This window comes from Chlamydotis macqueenii, chromosome 1 (genome assembly GCF_036417535.1).
Source record: "Chlamydotis macqueenii isolate bChlMac1 chromosome 1, bChlMac1.mat, whole genome shotgun sequence".
In the NCBI taxonomy this organism is placed as follows: Eukaryota; Metazoa; Chordata; class Aves; order Otidiformes; family Otididae; genus Chlamydotis; species Chlamydotis macqueenii.
The window spans coordinates 61,201,674-61,222,734 of record NC_141556.1 but is presented as its reverse complement, the minus strand read 5'-3'; the positions used below and the strand labels follow the sequence as shown (position 1 = coordinate 61,222,734).

The 21,061-nt window shown below is 44.3% G+C and overlaps 1 protein-coding gene across 2 annotated transcripts in view; it reads left to right on the top strand.

Moving 5' to 3' along the window:
• The window catches only part of CHST11 (carbohydrate sulfotransferase 11), a 178,001-nt gene that overhangs the window by 151,423 nt on the left and 5,517 nt on the right, over positions 1-21,061 (top strand). The window lies entirely within an intron of this gene.

Sequence of the window (21,061 nt, the reverse complement as noted above, 5' to 3'; positions counted from 1 at the left end):
TTTCATCAAGGTCCAAATTAGAATATTGCAATAAGAGCATTTTCACTTTCACTTATAATACGTGTATTTCTGGATTGCATTAACAAGATTATGCATTACACTAAATAGTTTTTAACATATGAAATGCGACACGGCAGTAGCTGTCTGTCTGTCTAATAATAGACTCCATGAGCTATATCAGTATGTTGAAAGTATCCATCTGTCTGCCAAGGCATGTCCTTCACATGGGATTTGCCCAAAGTAAGAACTTTCTGTTCCAAAAATACGGTTACAGAAATTGAATTGTTACGGAGAGCATGAAATAGTGCCTTGGCATGAACTTCCCCTTGGCTTCTCGTAACTGAAGAGGCAGAAAGCATGACCTGCAAGGTTGGGAAAATGTCTTCAGGTCAGAACTTACCAAACCTGAATGTCTCTGTTATGTTCCTCGAAGCGAGAGAGGCTAAAACGAACACCAGCACTGCGGGAGGCACCTGCAGAGCACTGTCAGTCTGTTGATCCAGACATCAAATTCTCTCATCTGTTTGCAGTCCTCCGTCACATCACCACATAAACTTTCTGGACTGGACTCATGCTTAGGATATCAAAATCCTTGCCCTTGTCATTTTTTAATTCCTCCTGTGTGAAAACTCTGATGTAAAACTTAATAATAAAATCAGTGGGCAGCTCTTCTAATAATATAGATCTCACTCATGTTAGCGGGTCATCTGCTCAGCCCTCAGCGGGGTGTGTTGCATCCTGCACAAATTCTCATAACTTTCTCAGGTGGATATTCTCATGGTAGCTACTGGACAATTCCTGTCCATTTGAGACTGATGAAACAGAGCAGCCCCGTAGAGGCATAGAGATTGGAAACATTTATAGATTTGTTTGTTTGTTTGTTTGTCTGTTTTTTCACAAAAGTCTGCTGTGCATTCCATCTTTACAAAAAGTGTTGCTTTTCTCTGAAACTGCTGTTGATGCACTAGCCCTAAGGCGTTTGAAAGAAAACCTTTCATACTTGGCCTTGCAATGAAAAGAACATTACCGTGAGGAGGCAAAGCATGGCAATGTTATTTGTCTAACAAATAACGTTCAAGGAACGTTCAAGGCCAGGCTGGATGAGGCTCTGAGCAACCTGATCTAGTTAGGGATGTCCCTGCTCCTTGCAGGGGGGTTGGACTAGATGACCTTTGAAGGTCCCTTCCAACCCTAACCATTCTGTGATTCTATGATTCTATATTCTCACTGTTGCTCATTTTCTTTGCCTTTTAATTTGGGTCTGCTCAGTTTCTGCATTACTTTTATTAATTATTGGAAGAGCACTTGCTGCTCTCAGATAGCAATCAGCCTTTCACGGCTCTGGACATCACACAAACACAGTGGAAGAAATTCTGAACTCCTTAAAGTCACTGGCAAGCTTGACATTAATTTTCATAAGGCCCATGATCCAAACTGTAGTATTCATGCAGTGAAATGTGGACACGGTAAAAAATTGTAATGTGCTTGATTCCAGCCTTGTCGATGGCAAAGACATTTTTCATTGAGCACTGAACTCAATGAGAAGATTGAGAAGTGTGATGCAGAAAGGGAAACACTGGCCTAGAAACTGGGAAACTTTTATTTTTGTTTTCTTGTTACTTTGGTAGATTTACTGTTTGCTGATCAGCTGAAGCTGATGTTAATGACGGGAGACTGGGACACTGTTGAGTGTCAAGTTGACTCTGCCACATGTTCAGCATGTCAGCATGACCAAGTTTCACATGTATTGAATGGCGATAAAATTTACATGCTTCACAGTGGGACTGAGAGTTTCTCATTGTGGAGACCACATATGCTTCTATACAGACATAAGCTGTCTGCTTCTTCACAAATATCCCAAATGGAAGGCTGCTACTTTGTGTGTGGATGACAGATGGGTCTGGTCTAGTCATGGTTTTGTTGGTGTTCACCTATTCTGTGTACAGCAGTGAGAGCACTGCTGAGTGCTCTTCTTTAACCTCTAAATAAAACACGTTTTCTCTATCTGCAGGTCTTGCTAGGTTAGATATAAAAGATAGGTTAGTGTGACTAACCATAGTGTAAATTACTGTTGTCTAGATTTAGACTCTTAAGAATTGAGTCTGGGAATAGTCTGTGGTTTCTTGACTTTGTTGAGCCATAGAGGAAGCAAGCTTGCATCATTTCTGATAGCCACTGCCAGAACTAGTTGAGTGGTTTCTTTGATATAGTTAGAGCTTGCTTTTAGTTTTAATCACTTGCTACTTAAAGGTCCAGGAGAGGAATTGATTTACAAGTGCTCTCAAACTTCGCATAAGGTTCAGGAAGGCCATGAATGCACACAAGGCAGGGCTATTAAAAAAAAGCAAAATGAGGATATAGACATGTGCATTTTAAAAAACACATCTATAAATTTTCCATCCAAAATCATATTTGTTATTCTTTACAGTAGCTGTATAGCTGTGAGCTGCCTATTGAATGACTGCAGTGTCCTTGAACATAAAATTTCTTGTGTGAGTAATTTCAGAAAGTGTTTGCTTATGGTGTTAGTGAATCTTTTTAATTATCCCATCTCTACAGACGCCATCTGATCTCAGATGCAGAGCTTTTTAAATCTCCATGAAGTGATATGTTACGTCCATCCCTAGCTGCCTTCCCATGATTTCACATATCCATGCATTTTGTTTATTTTGTTAATTTGGCAGCAAACCCAGTAGATTGGCCAGTTCTGGAAAACCAGATTGTTAGAAATGCTCAAGAGTCTGTGAGTCACAAAACGCCAGGCCTGGTTTGCCATCGACACGTTCAGGAGTTTGGCTCTTCCAGCGTGGCTGAGCTCAGAGGACAGGTCACTGCTGCTGCCTCCTCCAGCTTCAGGGCTCCCTGGAGGCCAGGTCAACCACAGTTTTCGTCCTGCCCATTGGCTGTCCAGGTGGTTGGAGTGGCCTTGGGTGGGTGAAGGGACCCATCGCTCCTCCTTTCCAATGGCACAACAGGGAGAATTGGGCTCCTTCGTGAGCTCCTGCTCTACTTCAACTCCTTATGAGGGATAAGGGACAGCCCAGAGGTCCCCTCCAGCTGTACGTCCTGCTCCCACCGATAGTGGCAGTGGACAAGGGCGTTCACAAGGCAACACCACAACAAATTGTCAGGAGTTGAACACAGTTCGTGAAATTTCTATAAAAAACTAATTATAGATTTTATTGCCAAGTTCCAAATCCATTTTCCCCTCTTCTGGGAGCCATTCAATAAACTTTATGTTCTAAGGTAGATCAAAACTGCTGTAGTTTAATGTAGTGTTTTATGTGTCTTCCCTGCACTCTAACGCCTGATTTTAGCTAATTGCCCAGCATGGATTTTCTTTTTCTTTCTAAATTATATTAATAGGCTTGATATGCCTTGTGACCTGGCATTTCCTTCTAGAGGCTCGCTCCTTCTTCCCCAGGAAGAAGCCAGTATTTCCAGGAGCGGTTGCCTGTACAGATTTGTCACCTGGATGTCTGCAGGCTCAGGGTGGGATCAGGCGAGGTGGCATCCCCACTGCCAAAAACGCAGCCATCATGGGGGCAAACTGAAAAGATGAAGGTGGATGAGCATCACCCTCGCTCCACCATCCGTGTGGGTCACTGTGCCCCCTCCCTGACTGCGCTGAGTGGGAAGAAGGACCCTATGGTACCCCACACAGTCTTGACTCAATGTTGCATTGGCTTAGGGTAAGCAGTCCTCTTTATGTCAGGGCTGCTCCTGTGAAGAAGGTCTGAGCAGATGGTCATCACAGTTTGACTCTCTGTGCACCATGAGTACCCTGGGGTGAGGACATGCTCGCTAACACTCTTTCAAACGTAATTGCTTGTGAGGAAGGGATGCTACAGTTTATGTGGCACCTGTAACTCTGAGCCTGGGGACCCACGCTGCAGTTACATCATCTAAAGACCTTGATCTGGAAAGCGTTTTTAAAGAAAATAAATACTTCAGAAGGTAAGATTTTCAGATTCTTAGCATCTGCTTATACTCCTTTAGCAGAACCGTAGGACTTTGTTAGTGCAAGTCCTTGGGCATAAACCAGAGCAAACCGTGCCTGGAAATGAAAAACAACGCTACCTAAAATGAAAACTCCATCCAAGAAATGAACCCGTGGAGAAACAAACTGAGGATTGACGTTATCACAGTAGTTTTCATTCAATCTTTTTTAACTGATCTATTTCCACATTCACTATCTTCTGGCCATGGGTATATTTAATGAAAAAAAAAAACCAAAAACAAAAAAGCAAACATAAACTTTAGCAGGATGTCAGAAGAAATGGTACTCAACAGAGAGATCCACTAGGGTTGTAAGATATTTTCCTTAGGGGAAACATTTTCTTTAGGGGGTGATAGTGGTGATATGCAGCTCTTAACAGCATCGAAAATTCCCAAAGAGTCAAATCAAAAGCTTTTGGAAATCAAGAGGAAATTTTTAATTGACCTCACTGGCTTTTGGATCAGGCCTGTATGTTGGGGTTTTTTTTTGTTTTGATATTGCCTGAGACGGAGGGCGATTGGTTTCTTGATAGTACAGCAGCAGATTGCAGGCTCTGCATCTTGGTTTTTTTAATTCAGAACAACTCTACTTTTATTAGGTTTGTGTTATCTCTTATTTTACTACAATCTTTTTTGCATTTCATAAATATTAATTCCCCAGTCTCTTTTGTTTAGTAGTTTTCATCTATCACAGGCTTTTCTGTTTTCCTTTCCTCTCTCGTCTCAGAGAGATGTCATCCTCTGCCATCAAAAGCGAGAGCTTCTCAAAGGAAGCTCTTCAGCCCGGAGATGTAGGAGCAGTATTGTTACTACATATCATTTTTGTTTTCTTCTCTGTGTTCCTTCCCCTTCACTTTCTAATGCCAGAGCCAGGCTCTGATTTCACTTGCTTCCTTGGAGAGGACTGTAATGCTTTAAAAACCTGTTCACCAACATTTTTCTCCTGTCTTCCATGGGCAGACATTTTACACCATTCATTGAACTTTGTACCGACGTCAAGGTACCAGGCTGCACTACCAGATGCCGTTCAAACCCAGAGAGCTGTTCTGAGGCAGCCTGTGATTTTGTTACCTTTTTATTTTTCATGGGATCCCCCAAACGACTTGTCTTCCTTCATACTTTCCTTCATCTTCTCTACCATGTTTCTAGTTGTTTTTAATGCGGATGAGTAAGATGTGGTAGGCTAAAGCAGGTAGGCAGAGTTTAGTACTTCATTTAAGCTGTACCCACAACCAGCTTCTTAATGCTACTTCTCCAAATTGGACTGGGTTAGCTTAACATTGTCCACCTATTCCAGATAAACTGTGTGCTTCTCGCATCCCTGTTTCTTGCAGTGAACTCAGTACTTTTCCAGAAGAAATCACATGCTGCCTTTTACTTCTCTCCATCACCTTTATGGATCTGTGAACTTTATTTTTTTTTTCCTGTTACATACAGGTTGATTTTCAGGGGTGTGGCAGACTCATATTATCAAATTAAAAACCAAACCAACACATGTAACCCTTCTTTGTTTGTACTTTTAAGTGATTTTTTTTTTGATCCCCAGACATCTTGGAGTGCTCTGTCCTGAACATTGATAACTTTCCATTAGATCTCAGTGGTGTATAACTTAGTTGTTTTGATAAACAGAAAACTGTAGGTGTTCCTGCAGTACCTGCTGTACATGTTCACAACAGGCAGTGCCAAATGTCTGTTATTGATTTTCTCATAGGCACCAACTTGGTATGAAAGTTACACCCGGTGGTGAATCTCATAAGTGTTGGTGAGAAAAGAAATAACAAAGAGGGAAAGGTGTAGGTCTAAACCAAATGCTTTGAGAATCTGTACTGGGTTGATACCAGCATTCTTTACTGCCACAATTTCTCAGTGTGAATTTTGGCACTCCAGTTTAAAATTTATGTAACTGAGAGGACTCAAAACTTCAGGGAGGACCAATGTTTAAAGAGATATTTCATTCTGAAATTATCCCAGGGAAGTACCAGGAACCACGGCTGAAAAATGAACCCCATCCCCCTTTTTAAAATACAAGCAGAACCACAGAAATTTGAAAGTGCTGATAGCATTGGGTTGCCTTGCCTCGAACCCGGCAGAGTTGCACTTGGGCAGGGAAGAGATGTTGGGAGAGGACAAGGTTCAGCTTGTGAAGATGGTAGAAAAATGCAGCAACACTCAGCCCGTTCTTTGTGGCTTGCTTCTCACATCTGGAAAGCGAGGATGATGCATTATGCTTTGAAGTTTACAGATGGGAAAAGACCAGAGGAGTACCGAGTGTTATTTTTATCCCAGACCTCAGTCTGCAATAGCAGCTCCAGATGCAGCTTTGGGAGGAATTATCCATCCTGCCAGCACCTGCAGATCCCTCTGCAGTTTATCTGAGGTTTATTTGGGAACCAGCATTTGTTCCCATTGAATGTGTACATCTGTTGCCTTCAGTCCCTGACGAGGCAGGTCACAGATAAAATATGCCCATATTTTAGTGGACTCAGGACTGCTCCACTACTTCACCATAAGGAGCAGAGAGATCTCATAGGACTGCCAACAAGCTGTAATTTTAGGCTCCTAAGATTCGCTGATCTCTGTTGATCCACAAAAATTAAGTGAGGAGGGGAGGATGAGAGGGGCCCGATCCTGTCTGCAGTTTTGGAGTGAATGAAGACGGAACAAAAAGTACTCTTAGGCTGATCTGTAGGCTCTGCACAGCGTAGCTGGCTGTTGAGCAGTTCAGTTTTTCTCAGCTAATCTTGGCAACTGTTTTCTCCTCCTGGAAACAGTATAAGTGAACATGCGGTTTATCTCCGCTCAGGTGGTCCTTCTCTCTCTGGAGCTGCAGACAAGAGAACATGAATCATTAAAAGCGAAACAGGAGCAGATGTTCTGCATCAGGTTTAAACTAGTAGTGTATGGTAGCTGCTTTATCTTCATCTCCTAAGTACTGTGTCTGTTTTGGAGCAGCCTCTTACTCATTCTGTTCAACATTCATGGCTTCCTTTGAAAATATTTGCATCTCCTCACTCTGCTCCCAGCCTTCTTTGGCTTTCAAAGTTTGACTTGAGCTCTAGCGGTATTGAGTGCAGCTGGCAAAAAAAGGATGCTGGAGGGGTTAAATAAAGAGCAGCTGAGGAGAAGAGTGAGGAAAGAGCAGTGAGAGGCACAACTGAAAAAGAAGCTCAGGCAGAATGAAGAGTTAAGGCTAACCTTAAAATAACTAGGATTACCTTGGACCCTCTATTGCGTTAGCCAGGGCCTGAGAGAGCACAGTGGTGTTAATAAGGTGAGTTGGGAGGCCTTGGCCGCTTCTGAAGAGCGCTGAAGGGAAAGAGACTGAAGGTGGGGGCTTGCACTTGCTCACATAAAAAGAGGTGATGATGAGCTGGAAGAAGAGAGCACCCAGGAGGACAGAAGAAGTTGAATGAAATTACAGTGTGTTCCTGGAAGCAGCGAGTCCCACGTGCTGCTTTCCCCTGTGAACAAAGCTTATTTTTAAACAAAGCCGGAGATAAAGCTAGGTTGTAGAGCAGGAGGAGAAGGTCTCTAAAAACAGTAGGAGGAATTGGGAAGAGGCCTTGTGAGACTCCCCTGCTCGTGCTAGCTGGGGTACACAGCAGTTGGAAAATACACATGGGGATGGATTACAGGAATGGAGATAGGGTTGCAGACACCTGATCAGAAGCATTTAAGTGTGGTCCTTGCAAATGGGACCTTCACATGGTGACCTGCTCCAGCTGGTATTAATCTCCAGAAAGGATTTAGAAACAACAGGATAAGCAGACTTTCACAAAACAATTTTCTATTTGAAATGCAAAACTAAAAGGGTTGAGAGCAGTTGGATGCCATTGTTAATCTCTAGGTCAGCTGTGCTGTTGCATCTCATGAAAGGCAGGATACGTTCAAAGAGCAAAATCCACTGTTAATCACCAGCGTATCTGTGGGAGGCATTTGTGCCATGGAAGCCCTCCCATGGGGTGAAGGGCACGATGGTGCTTGGCAGCTCCCTCTGCCTTGCGAAGATGGGTCCTGCAGCAGGCAATGCTGCGGGGTGGAGGAGGAACCATTAGATCTTCACTCATGGATCCAGTGGGTGGAAGTTGCTGTGTAGAGAATCTAAAATAACAGCTATCTTAGCTTGGAAACTGTGATTTAGGATTACTTCTCCTGTCAGGAATATTGGCTATTCCAGCAGTATGTGAACTTGTCACTTTTCCCAGCTCCTAAATCCCTGTCACCTGGGAGCTCTGGAGGACAACCTCCAGTCAATAAGCCAGAACAGCACCAACTCCCAGTGTTTCTCAGAAGCCATCAGGTGCCTCTGCTGTCTTGATTGAAATCATCAGAGGTGGCAGCGGTTCCTAAGTACTGACTGGTTGTGGGGACCGTGGGTGCTTCTCAGACCACTCTCCTAAATGAGATCAGCAGCAGTGCGTGCTTTTCCTCCACTGTACTACTGAATTTTTTCACTCCCACCTACTTCTGCATGAGAGTGTCTTTCAGTGCTGCCTGGCACACCCATGTACTCTGGTCTGTGACCGACTTAAGCCGGTGTGCCATTGGGTGGTTACCACCAGGATGTGGGCAGGGATGTATATATGCATAAGCATGCGTATGAATATAGGGAGATGTATGTATTCCTGCCCAGCTTACTAGCATTATTTGTCAATCAAAGAGAAAATAAGTAGCTTATAAAAATAAAAAGCCCTGAGAACAGTAACAAGCTGGTGTGGGTAGGCAAGCAGAAGCCAGAGGTAGCTGGAGGTAAGGATAGCCAAGCAGTCAGTTCCCCCATAAGTACGTTTCCAAGGCTGTAATACCAACAAGCGGCACGGTGGATGTAAACCGCCAGGCCCTGCATTTTACCTGTGCTGAGGGGAAGCTGCCCGTGCGAGCAGCTTAAGGCAAAGCACACCTCTCCGCCGTGCCAGCAGCCCCACGGGAGCAGGAACAGTGCTGGCCCTGTGTGCGGGACAGAGCCGTCCTGTTCCCCACCATGCAGGAGAGGGCACGTTTCCATCGAGCACAGGCTCTTGGCTCCCCTCGCCCGCGCAGCTGAATGCCTCGACTCACTCCGGGCTTTCAGACCGCGTCCCTTTGGGCCGGAGGGCTGCGGGTTGGCACCTCTCCACCACTCGCCTTGCCCTGCTGCTTGGGGAAAATGGATATCTTCCCAGTCTTTTAATGTCCTCCATTTTCACAAAAACCGTGAGCGCCTGCCTAGCGCTGCAGTCAGCCTGGGGACAGCAAGGACCCACTTTTGGGGGATTTTACACGCAGAGCAAAAGCCAGCTGAAAACTTGGTCCTGGAGCTCCTTTTTCTTCTGATCTTTGCTGGAATGCTCAAGCTGCAGGTGGGACAAGGCGGATGACAAGGATATGAGAGCGGCAAAGAGGGAGCCAGCCCTTTCGCCCGATAGAGAGGGAACTGATGAGAGGCTGGCACGCGTTCAGCGTCCGTGAAAGGAGCAGAGTGCAAGGAGAGAGAGCTTGGCTGCAGCCGGAGAAGGATCCCGAAAGCAAGAGCTCAGAGTGGCCTTTTCTACTCGTTTTCTTTGGGAAGTTTAAAAAAAGAACGAGCATTTTAAAAAGGGGGGAAAAGATGATGTGCAATTTCTCGCAGGGTGTAGTTGAGGGAACAGTTTAAAAAAAAATAGCTGCCATTTAGAGAAATACTAAGAATTTGTTCTTCCATTGTAAGTTAACATGTAGTACGCAGTCTCTAAATGAATCTGTTATTAGATGAGACAGAGAACTCAGAAATCACAGTAAACACAGCTGTAGAGATGAGGAAAATTAACAAGGCATCATGCTAATAATTGTACCTTCCAGTTGTCTTAAATCGCTGATGAAAGTTACTTTTAATATTGCCCTCACACCAAGATGTAAGAAGTCTTAATGTAGCAAGTCAGATGCTTAAGAATACAACTGAGACAGTTTTAGGTTTGTCAGGATTTAAAGAAGATTACCTGGGTATGCTTTCTGTTCTTTCGTTACTGTGCTGAGGTCTCCCACCCGGCAATTCAGAGGGGACCGAGGGAGAGGGGAAGTTTCCAGCGAGGGCTTGGTGGTCGGATCCACAGGGCGTTGGATGCTGTCGTCTGTGCAGAGCTGGCACAGTGGATGGAGCGTGCTGGCATTTGGGAAGAGGCGTCGGTGGCCAACAGTGAGGGCAGCCTTATGCTGGGAAGCTTTTTGCTTCCCAGAGGAGCCTGTGGTGGAGCCATTTGTGGTTGGCTACTGCCAGTGAGTTTCTTTCAGTGCACCAAGACTGAAACATCTGGGTTTTTTAACAAAATCAAAAAATACCGCAAAAGGAAACAAATCCCTCTCCTGTGTCATGGTACCTCTTCAGTCTTTTGCTTTGGTCCCTCTTTGGGTCTAATCCTTACAGTGCTAGGCACTGGACTAAAGGACTGCTGCTGGCTTGTTTGGGGCTGAGCATCTGTCAGGATCAGAGTCATTGGTATTTATTTCAAGAGAGAAGAAATCAGACCAAGACTTTCCTTCTTAATCTGAAATCTTATTTCTGTGCTACCTCATTCCACGGCAGGAAGGTTTCCTGGGAAGCCTGTTGTAATTAAGATTATAAATGGATGCTAGCATTTTAGTAGAAAAGGCCTTTTGTCTTTTCAAGCAGGGGGTCATCTAATTCTTTTTGTACAGCAGCAGAAAGGTGAAAAGTTTCCGGTTTACTGTAATTAAGGCTGTGGAGAATGAGCAACCCTGCTTAGTCGCCTTCTGTGAACATCAGTGAGTGGCGTGGACAAATGTGCCAGGAGAGGTTACCTTGGAACAGCAAGGTTTAGTCTGAGCAAAATATAACCTCACCATGGGGAAGGAAAAGAAATTCAATGTTAATTTGTAATAGATTAGTTGAGGAGAAGAAAGTCCATTATCCAAAGTGTTTAGATATTTTGCCAGTCTGTGTCCAGGTGAATTCATTCAAATTATTATATAGAAAAAAAGAGTCAGACTGAGATAGGTGATGAAATCTGTTCTTGTTTCTACTGTCAACCTACTGGGGGGTGACATCAACTCTTTCTTCTCCATCTCCTCCGATTCTTTACACCATCCAGTTAGAAAGCAAGTGAGCCTCGCGGTGGAGAGCTTACAGCAGGGTTAGGTACTCCATTGGGTGCCATCACTCCTACTTCCAATGTCTTACTTCAATAAACCAGCACTGTGTTTCTTGGTGAGGGCCTGAGCCTGTGTCCCTGGTTCGCGGGAGGGAGGAGATGTTAGAAGGAGGACGTCCCACAGTGCCCCACACAGTGTGCCTGCCCCAGTCGTGGGGGATGGGGTCTCAGCACAGCTAAACACGTAATTACGGGGTTCCCCTCTCCTCCAGCGGGTTGCTAAAGCCCCTGAATTATATATAAAGAAATCAGCTGTGCAGCAACTATCTTCTGTTTTTCCTATTTGGGTTTCAAAAGCTTTGAAGCAATATTGGTGTGTTACACGCTGAGTTAAAAATTGGAAATGTATTACTCTGATTTAGCATGGGACTCAATAAATTGTATTCAGTTAAAATAGCAGAGGTCCTGCTGAGAAGGAAATAAGTATTTCTACTTGACTGTGTGTGACACCTAAGCTGCAACCCATAGGCACAGGAGGAGGATTTGTGTTACCGAGAAATCCGTTAACATCGGCTGACAGGTCAGAGCTGCCGGGGTGAGCAGGGCATGTGTGTCCCAGGCAGCTCCAGGTGTTTGGGCCTCCTGCATCTCCTCCCCCATGTCTTGTGCAGGGTCTCACATGGCGTCTGTCATGGTGTGTCTGAGTTCCTGTCTGGTCTCTGCCCGCTCTATGGTTTGATGTTGACTTTTTCTGAGGGAGGTCTCTGCCTGTGTGGCTCTGCAGCATTTGCTGAAAGCCTTGTTCCTGACGCGTGTAAAACACCTAAGTTTGCAACAGTGAGCTTGGCTTCCAGAAGCCACTGTCCCAGGTTCATGAAGACTGAAGAACCTGCAAGGAGACACCTGCCCACGTGGTAGGATCATTTGGATCCCTCTGACACCTTCTCGGTAGGTTTTTGGAGGTTTCCAATGCTGGAGATTCCTCACTCTGCTTCAGCACAGATGTATCTTACCCTTTCTGTTGGGATTTTTCCTACATCTAAACTGAGTCTCTCTTGTTTAGCTTTATTGCTACTTGTCCTAGTCACAGTGAGTCCAGACAGAAGATTATTCCCTTCCTCCTTGTGGAATTTCTTATGTAGTTTTGTATTTACATATCTACTTCATCCTGTTTCCTCCCTCCACCCAGTTTATCTCACCCTTACTACCACAACTTCTTGCAGCAGAAAAATAAATGTCAGCTTTTCCATTGTTTCCTAGATACCAGCTACGTTAAAATGCAGTTTCTTATTCTGTTTTTTAAGGGCTACTCCCAGCTCCACCCTGGCTGACCCCATGCATCCCCAGCCCAGTGCTCCTTCTGGTGCACCATGCGCAGATGTCCATGGCATGCCTTTTGCTAACCAGTCATCAAGCCTCTCCTTGAAAACCACATCTACATCTCCCACAGTCGAGATGTAATAGCAGAGTGCAGCGGCTGCAGGTCAATCCCTTGGCTTCAAGCTTCCAAATGCATGTGCTTGTCCCAAATGCTTGGGTTGTCCCAGTTTGTGATTCATCTATGCCTTGATTGCAACTTGGAAGTTGTGAGATAAACAGTCAAAATCCCTTTGACCCAATCTACAGTCCCTGGGACTTGGAGGTAGTTCTGCAAGCCCGGCCCTTTCCCAAGGAGCTGCAGCCAGCAGTAGCATATCCTCAGGAGGGGGCTTTCCCAGATGAAGCCAGATGCAATTGGCTTCCCCTCAGACATGAAGATCAAGTGTAACCCCATACTCTCAGATGTGACATGCCGTTGTGTCCCACCACCAGCTCCCCAACTCCGTGTCCCACAGAGATGATAGATAGGGCCTTCTAAGGGCACCTTGAGGCAACTTTTAGTGGCCAGTTGTTGTAGCGTAAAGGTGAAACATCCATGCACTTGTGTCCCTGTGTGTTACAGGTTACACGCACAGGTATGGAGAGCGTGAGCTCAGTTCCAGCCATCACATGTGTACACATCTGTGTGTGTGTTGGAAAGGCCAGAAAGTTTTCATTTTAAAATGAAATTCATAGCATAGTCAGACTTTTCAGCTTTTTAATACAAATGGTGATTTATGGCTGCACTTAAAGAATGAGCCAGGAGTGGACAAATTCATCACGCGCCGTCCTTTCCCGTCAAAGCGGTGGCAAGCCACTTCAGCGGCAGCACAGGGAGGTTGGGTTCCTGGGAGCAGAGCCTCCACCGCGGGAAGGCACTGCAGCTCTGTCACCCTCACCCACCGCCGCAGCTGGGGTCCCGGCTCGGCGTTTCATCTGCTTCTTTTTGCTCTGAGAATGAAAAGGATTGGGTCTATGCCAAATTCCACTTCTCCTCCTCCCCTCCAACAGCCGACGTCAGTCGCTGGAGAGACAATGCAAAGTGCTTTTTGTACACACAACAGAAGCCTCCACAAGCTCATCTTCTATAAATTAACTCCCAAGAAACCTACTGACATGAAGATTTTTGCTTTAATTATTCCCAGCTCCAGGCTCCTCCAGCTTTCCTGATGATTTCTTACCTCTTGTGTGTATTGCACGTGAACTCGGTCACTTCGATTTTGCCTGCCCTGTGTTTGTATGATTCCCCCAGAGCTTCAGAACAGCAACGCGCATGGCAGCACATCCTTCACCCCCTCTGTGGCCAAGCCATGGGTCTTTTTGCCTGGTCTTCCTGAGGACTTCCAACTTTTCCATCTCCTTGTTCAGAGGAGACATTTTACAGGCTGTATACATTCATTTTGTTAGCCCCACACCCTGCTTATTTTGTGAATCCCGACACCAAATAGTTTCTCGCAGGGAGAACAGGAATGGGCAGGCTTCCAAAGACATTTGGGATTATACAGGAGAAGGTGGCATTTAGAAAGCGGCTCGCTCTTTTCTTCCTGAATCTTTTCTTCCTTATTGTGCGATGGAGGCTTAGGCTGATTAAAAAGTTGGTTTTAACATACAGCTGGTGTCACTTGGTGCCAGTCTGTGACTTTTTGAGGAGATTTTTGCATCATTTAGGCTCACTGTGGTACTTTACTTTCTCTCCAAGACAAAAAGGCCAATACTTAATGATCTAGTTGTGAAATTTTCTCAGGAAATCATCAGCATCTGTGGCTGCATGTGTGTCTGCTGCCAGATTTTGACTGGTTTAGTGTTGTTTCTTTTCTAGCACCCAAATCATGTACCTGAACAAAGAAGAGTGAATGCTAAAGTTGACATGGGCTTAGGGGTATGTCCTTATTCAAATAATTGTAGCCTCTGGAGCCAAAGCAATGCAACTGCAGGATTATTTCGCCCTTCCCTTCTACATGCATGCACATGGATGCACACAGATGAAGTTGGGAATGTGCATGGGAAAAGGAGGGAATGTGTGAAACAATTTAGGATTTTTGACAATACAGTGCTAGCAGCTGCTGTCTGAGTGCTTTACTCTCAACAGCTTTGATCCTTTTTTTCACAGCCCCAGTGCATTCTGTACAGCGGGAACTGAAAATGGTGCGGTTATCTTGGGTTGCAATACAGAGAATTGTTTGAAAAAAAATGCAGATTTGGCCTTATCTTCTCTGTGGGGCAATAAGTTCAATGCATCAAATGGAAAAAAGAAAGTAGCTTTGTAACATTTCAAGAGTTTCCTTCAGAGCATACAATTTGTCTTTAAAATTTTCTCACTTAGTAAAAATGCTCCTAAGTTAATATTAGTTTTATTATCTTGTATTATCCAGCCGTTCTGTAGAGACATTTTCATGGCTAATTTGTATTCCAGTTTGTCTGTCGGCAAGATGTCAGGGAAGATGTTAAGCATTTCCATCTCCAGTATACACGATGTGCTTTCTAGTCTGCTTTATTGGACTCCGAACAAATACTGATTGAGGTTTTGGTGGGGTTCTCATTTGAGTACTGGGAATTTTTTGAAAAAGTTAAGTCAAGAATAATATTCTGTGAAATGTCAAAATAATCAAAGTATAAAACATTCTAAAACTTAAAAAAAAAAATAAATTGCAATCCAGGTCAGTTTAATAAAATCCTTTTCTCTAAAATGCAGTTGTTCTTTTAGGTTCAGTGTTTTGATTCACATAGCTATTATTGTCTGACTGTCATCTGTAGAAATCTGCAAAGAGTAATAATTATTTGTGATGTTTTGAAAAATGCTTGTACTTGGACTGTCAAATATGAAAAATTGCTAGTTCTCCTTTATTGTCTAATGATGAACATTTTTAAGAAAACAACCTAGAATTTGGGGTATAGAATATATATACGCCTAGTAGGGTAGTTATGGATCCAAATTGTAAAAGCTAAGTACTAAAATAGTCTAGAATGTGATTGTAACTTCAAAGCTGTCCATCAACGTTGCAAGAATCTTATTCACACTTTTAATGTGAAAATAGGATTGGAAATGTGCTTGCATGTAACCTCATGCTCAAAAGAAAGAAAAGCCTTTAAGCATTTGGGAAAATATAAATAATACCAAGAAACTTTTCATATATTAAATAACAAACACCTCCTAGAACTCAGATGGTGTGGTTGGTGGGCTGGGGGAAGGAGAGCTGATAATACCTGAGAGATTTTAGTCAACTGAAACACTAGTGGCTGTCGGTGTCACGTAACTAGGACCATTAGTGCCACCTATAGTTAGTCTAGCTGACACTTCTCACTTTAAGATGCTCTTTTCAATGGATTACGAGCCTGCTGCACACACCTTCTAAACAAACACCATGAAGAAGAATTTGGTGGAGACAAGCTGTGGTTTATGCTAAGCTTAACGGTGCTACCGGATAGACCCAACTAGGTGTCTGGTAGAGATGCAGCTGATTTTGATTGATAGCTGCTTGGATCACAGGTGAGAGGAACGCCACAGCGGCTTGCACAGTTCTAGCGTAGGACAGAAACCAAACCTCCAAACACAAGTGTAACTGAAGCATTAAAGGCAGATGCAAAGTCTTTGTTAATGCAAAACTGAAGAGAAAAAGCAGTTTAGCAGGGCATGAGACTGCAAACCCCACTGACAGTATTTATCCTCCTTATTCCGCTATAAACTAATTCAGGCAACTTTGCCCTTGAGTCTGCCATGGCCAAATGTCGTGTTAGCACTCCCAGCACAGGTTGGTTGTGAGCCTGGTGTTCTGGTTTTGTTAGTGAGGGGGGGCCTAAGGTGGTAGCTTCTGTAGGAAACTGCCGTTTTTCTTATATCATCTCCTCCTATTCTCTCGGAGGGTGGGGGGAGCGAGAGAGAGACTGTGTAGTCTGGTCCCGATCGGGGCTGAACTACGACACCTGGTTACAGTAATGTGCAGAACTAGCAGCAGCTGCAGGCAGTGCAATAGAAATAAGTAAAACCTTGCCTTATAAGTGTGGGGGATACTTCTTTGCACACTAACTTTTTATAGCGAGACAAAATATAATTAATGGGTTTTTTGAGTGACGCTTAGGTATTTCCAGCCTTCCATTTAAAAAGTGCTTTAAGAGCAGGTCCTTGTGAATTGGAGTGATCTCTGCTCCGATTTTGCAGTACACTACTAGATTCAGAAAAAAACATTAATGAAAACTGTCCCGTGTTTAAATCTGAACTTGCTGTTTGGCCATCAAGCTTGGAAAGGCCCTCAAAGATTGTTTTGTCCTGCTGTGCCTAAGTAACCAGAGGAGAATACCTCCCACCTCATTACTGTGGTTTACCTTGAATAACCTTTGCGTGTCCACGGGTTGGTGATTGTCAGTTAGGCAGCGTATGTATTTCTGGTCGGTATATTCTCTAGTGCACTGCACTCAAAGCCTGTCCACCCCCCACTGCACAGAAGACATCAACATGAGCAGAGTGTGCTGGAGACAGCTTTCCTCCCTCGTTGTTAGTTGGGACTGATGGAGATGAGAAGCTTCTGGGATCAGAGTGTCCTCAGACTACTATTTTTTTTCTTTTAAATGTCGCTGAGCTTGGGAGTCTCCCGCTGCTCATGTTGCCTCCCTTTTCAACTCTGTTGCTGCATCAGAAAGGGAAGAAAAACTTTGATCTTGACATGTCCTTCTTCTCTGTCCTCTGTTACAACTTCCGCAGGAAAAAAGAAACCATGATAAAGTGCATCTATGGTGTTGTCAAGTCCTTTTAGGGAAGAATGGAGGCTTTTATCAGATGTCTTCCCAAAACCTTTTAATGCCCAACTGAAGTCCAAGTTGAACTCTCAAAGGACAGACTCGAGCACTGGCTTTATCACCATCCCCCTGCTGGCCTCAGGGTGACCTGCACCACATCCTTAAAAGTGCCCTCTCCCACAGTAGGGGGATTTAGGCCATTACTTACCGTGGCTTCTTGAACGGGAGGATCAGCGGGGACCTCCAGCAATGACCATAGATGCAGCAGTCGGTGTCCAGGCAGCGGCAACACTCTCTCAACTCCACTGTAGCCACATCTGTAACAGCTTTAGGGGATGACAGTCCACGATCCTAATTGTTTTGACTTTCTCTTCTCCATCCATGGGTTTAAAGATATCTGTCACTTAGATCTTCTCTCTCTGGCTGCTTAAATCTGTGAGGTGTATTTTCCCCTTCAGTTGTGAGCACATTTTCACTGCCCAAGTGGATGTCTAGTTTAAATAAATGTAATTCAGGTCTCATGTAATCTTATTCTGTTCCCAGTTCCCCTCACCAGCTTCAAGAGTGAAATTATTAGGTGGCTTAAAAGCCTTGCCTGTAACGTAAAATGAGGAGAAACCATATTAGCATCAGATAACTCAGTGTTAATATCTAATTTCAAAATATCAAATTGAAACATGCTGTTACAATTACTTTGCGTGGTGCTGTAGGCTCTGGAGACCACGGAGCATGTCCTCTGGAGTTTGCAGCTTACAGGGAAGAGTTTGGTGTTTCTGCAGGAGCTCTGTTAAAGCCTCTCCGGTGCCCTACTCAACTTAGAGTCACAGAATCATAGAATCTTTAAGGGTGGAAAAGACCTCCAAAATCATGTCCATCAGCCATCAACCTAACACCACCATGTCCACTACACCATGTCCTGGAATGCCACATCTACACGTTCTTTGAACACCTCCAGGGATGGTGACTCCCCCACTTCCCTGGGCAACCTGTTCCAGTGCCTGACCACTCATTCAGTAAAGAAGTGTTCCCTAATATCCAACCTAAACCTTCCATTTCCTCACTAGTGCAGTGCAAGTGTGGGTTTCATCTCACCCACTCCTTCAGCAAGAGGGCTGTTACCATTAAACATCAAGGAGAGCCAACCGGACTCTTTGCTTCTTTGGGGGAAGCAGGTAGGTCAGCTCTTCCAGGGTGCATAGGGTGTGTTAGTCAGCTGCAGAAGGCAGTGGGGTTTGATACAGTTGGCATCGTTCCAGGACAGTCACTAAATTGGTCTTTTATTTCCAATAGGCTGAAGTCAATAGGTAAAAAAAAACCAAAAGGAAGTAGAGCTTTCAAAACTGTATTTCCTACACGGTCCTTCATCCATCAGTGATACCAAATGGTACTGTGATTTATGAGAGTAGGGCAACACCCTTTTAGTGTTACATTGATATTTGATATGTGTCCTGAGTGGCACCAGACAGGCCAGAGCAAGCACGGAGCAGACCCTGGGATGTTGGTGTATACTTCGTAAATGTAGCTGACCAGACTTGTATGTCATTTCTTCATATTTTTTCCATGTTAAAGCAAGTGGGAGACAAGCACCACTTCAAAATGCGCAAGTATCATCTTTTAAGTGGATTTAATGTAGTACAACCTCATTTGCAATTGCAAGTACTAAGGCTGCATTTTCCCCCTTACTCTGAATGCCTGGAAATTTCATGAATGTTAATGTATGGGGAAGAAGCGCTTTGCCTATTGATGTAGGAATGAAATCAGGAGCAAAGCCTAGCTCTACAAAGATTCATCTGCAGATTAGGGTCTGAAGCAACCGTTAGATTGTCAGATCTGACCTTCTATCTAGTACAGACCGTAGAATCTCATCCACTTAATTCTGTGTTTATCCCCAAAACAGCATCAAAAAAGTGAATACAACGCGTTAACATATTGTAATGTAGCAGTGTATTCAGGCATTTCTTATTTTTGTAACCCTAAAATTAGAGGCAAGCAGCAGTACTGTGCTGTATGATATTGATGATAATTTACAGGAGAGATTTCAGCATTTTATCTGTCGGCAGAGGAGAATTTGTGTGTCTGTGTGTTTGCATAGGGTTTTGTTAGTTCTTTGAAAACTATTCACTGGTAACTCTAACCAGTGTGGAGTTGACCATTAGTTCTGTTTCTCTGTGAGAACAGCATAAATTGAAATGCTGATTTTATTTTTTTTAACAGAAAAAAAAATAATTTTCTTCAAAAATCTGTGTGGTCCTTGACAACTGCTTTCTAACATCTTATTTTGGAAACTCCCTGCCAGTCAGTTTTCCTAGGAAACACAAAGCACATTTCACATCTGGCTTCTCATCTCCTGGGCTATAACACAAAACTGCCCTTGAAATGCACCTGGGAGGTATTCAGGGGGATGCCACACACGCACAAAAGACGAGCCAGGCTGTCTAAAGGAGCTGCAGTGGGCTATTGCATGTTTTAGCCATTCGCCAACATTTTACTGAACAAAGGGGCTAAAGAGATGAGGAAAGTACCAAGGAATTCAGAGGAGAAGTGGTGGGTGGCACTGTACAAAATACAGAGGTCCCAGGCTTGGCACATAAATGCTTTCTTGGCAAAAAAAAATCCTCCTGCCCAAGTTTGAGGTGCACAAGTCCCTTGGTGTTGCCCATCCCACGAGGACATTCCTCTGCAACCCACCGCAGCTCAGAGGGAGGGAAAGTCTCTACTGCTCATGTGTTGCAGAAAGTCTCTACTGCTCTTTTGCTGCCCCTTGGGTGGGTGAGACCTGGGTTCTTAGGGTTTGTCCATGACAATACAGTTCCTATCTCCTTTCCTTCTAAAGCTTGGAAGTCCTACATTTGTCTGGGTTCCCTCTTGTTTGCTTTGGGTTTTGCCTAGGAAGTGCATTCAGATCCTGTTCTTTGAGGGTTTCTTTTAATAAGAATCAGGGCTAACTACTGGCATTGAAAGCAGAGATTTGACCCATGACTGCAGGAACTGGAAGTTCAGTATGACCTCCCCAAGCTGGTGCCAAGGGCGTTACACTGACGAGGAGGAAGACCCCTGTAACCAAAGGCACTCCCGTAGCAGATGTATACAGACTGCATTGCCTCAGCTGCTTCACTGCAGTGTCCTGTGGTTTGTGATAACCTGAATAGGTGTCAGATAAACACTTTGGAAAGTCTCAGTGTTCAAGGAGGAATCTCAGACCTCCTTGCCTATCAAATAGGAAGGTCAATCCTTGCCTGAATACTTGGCCTTGAGGCCAAACTACTTACTGAGCGTAAGGCGCTCTGAAATTCACAGGTAAGCAGTGTTAAGTAGATGTAAATAACATTACCGAAACCTTCCCCCTGTTGTTTTGATGTAATTTATTCAGAATATGGAAAGAGACATTTGTAGCAGTGAGGCTGCACAGCAGAACGCTGTGCCGTGCAGAGACATCTCGGGTGGCTGTCAGTGACCGAGCACAGGAACCCTGCGTCGGCATGGTCCTTTGCTTGGGCTAGTATTCCCTGTTTCCCAAAGGAGCTCACTGCCTGCCTTAGCAGAAGCTCTCGCTGTTGTTGCTGGGCACAATCTGGGCAGGAGGTGAAACCATGGCCATCTCTGTGCAGCTGCCCTGTGGGCCTCCCCAGGACGGATTACATCCAGTAACAGTAATAGCAGAAAGTTAGGGCGCTATTAACAAAATAATAAAAGGCTATGGGTGAATATATGTGCTGTGTGTCTTACAAGTCCACACACTCTTTCCTTCTCTGTCAACATGGTTTTGGCAGAGAGGCAAATTTCTAGCTAATATTGTCCCTGCTCCTCACGAAATAACATCTGAGTGAATGTTCCCCTTGGGGAGCAGCAGGAATCTCCATGGGCTTCATTTCTTCTGCCAGGGTCATAGCCAAGAAACAAGCCACGGT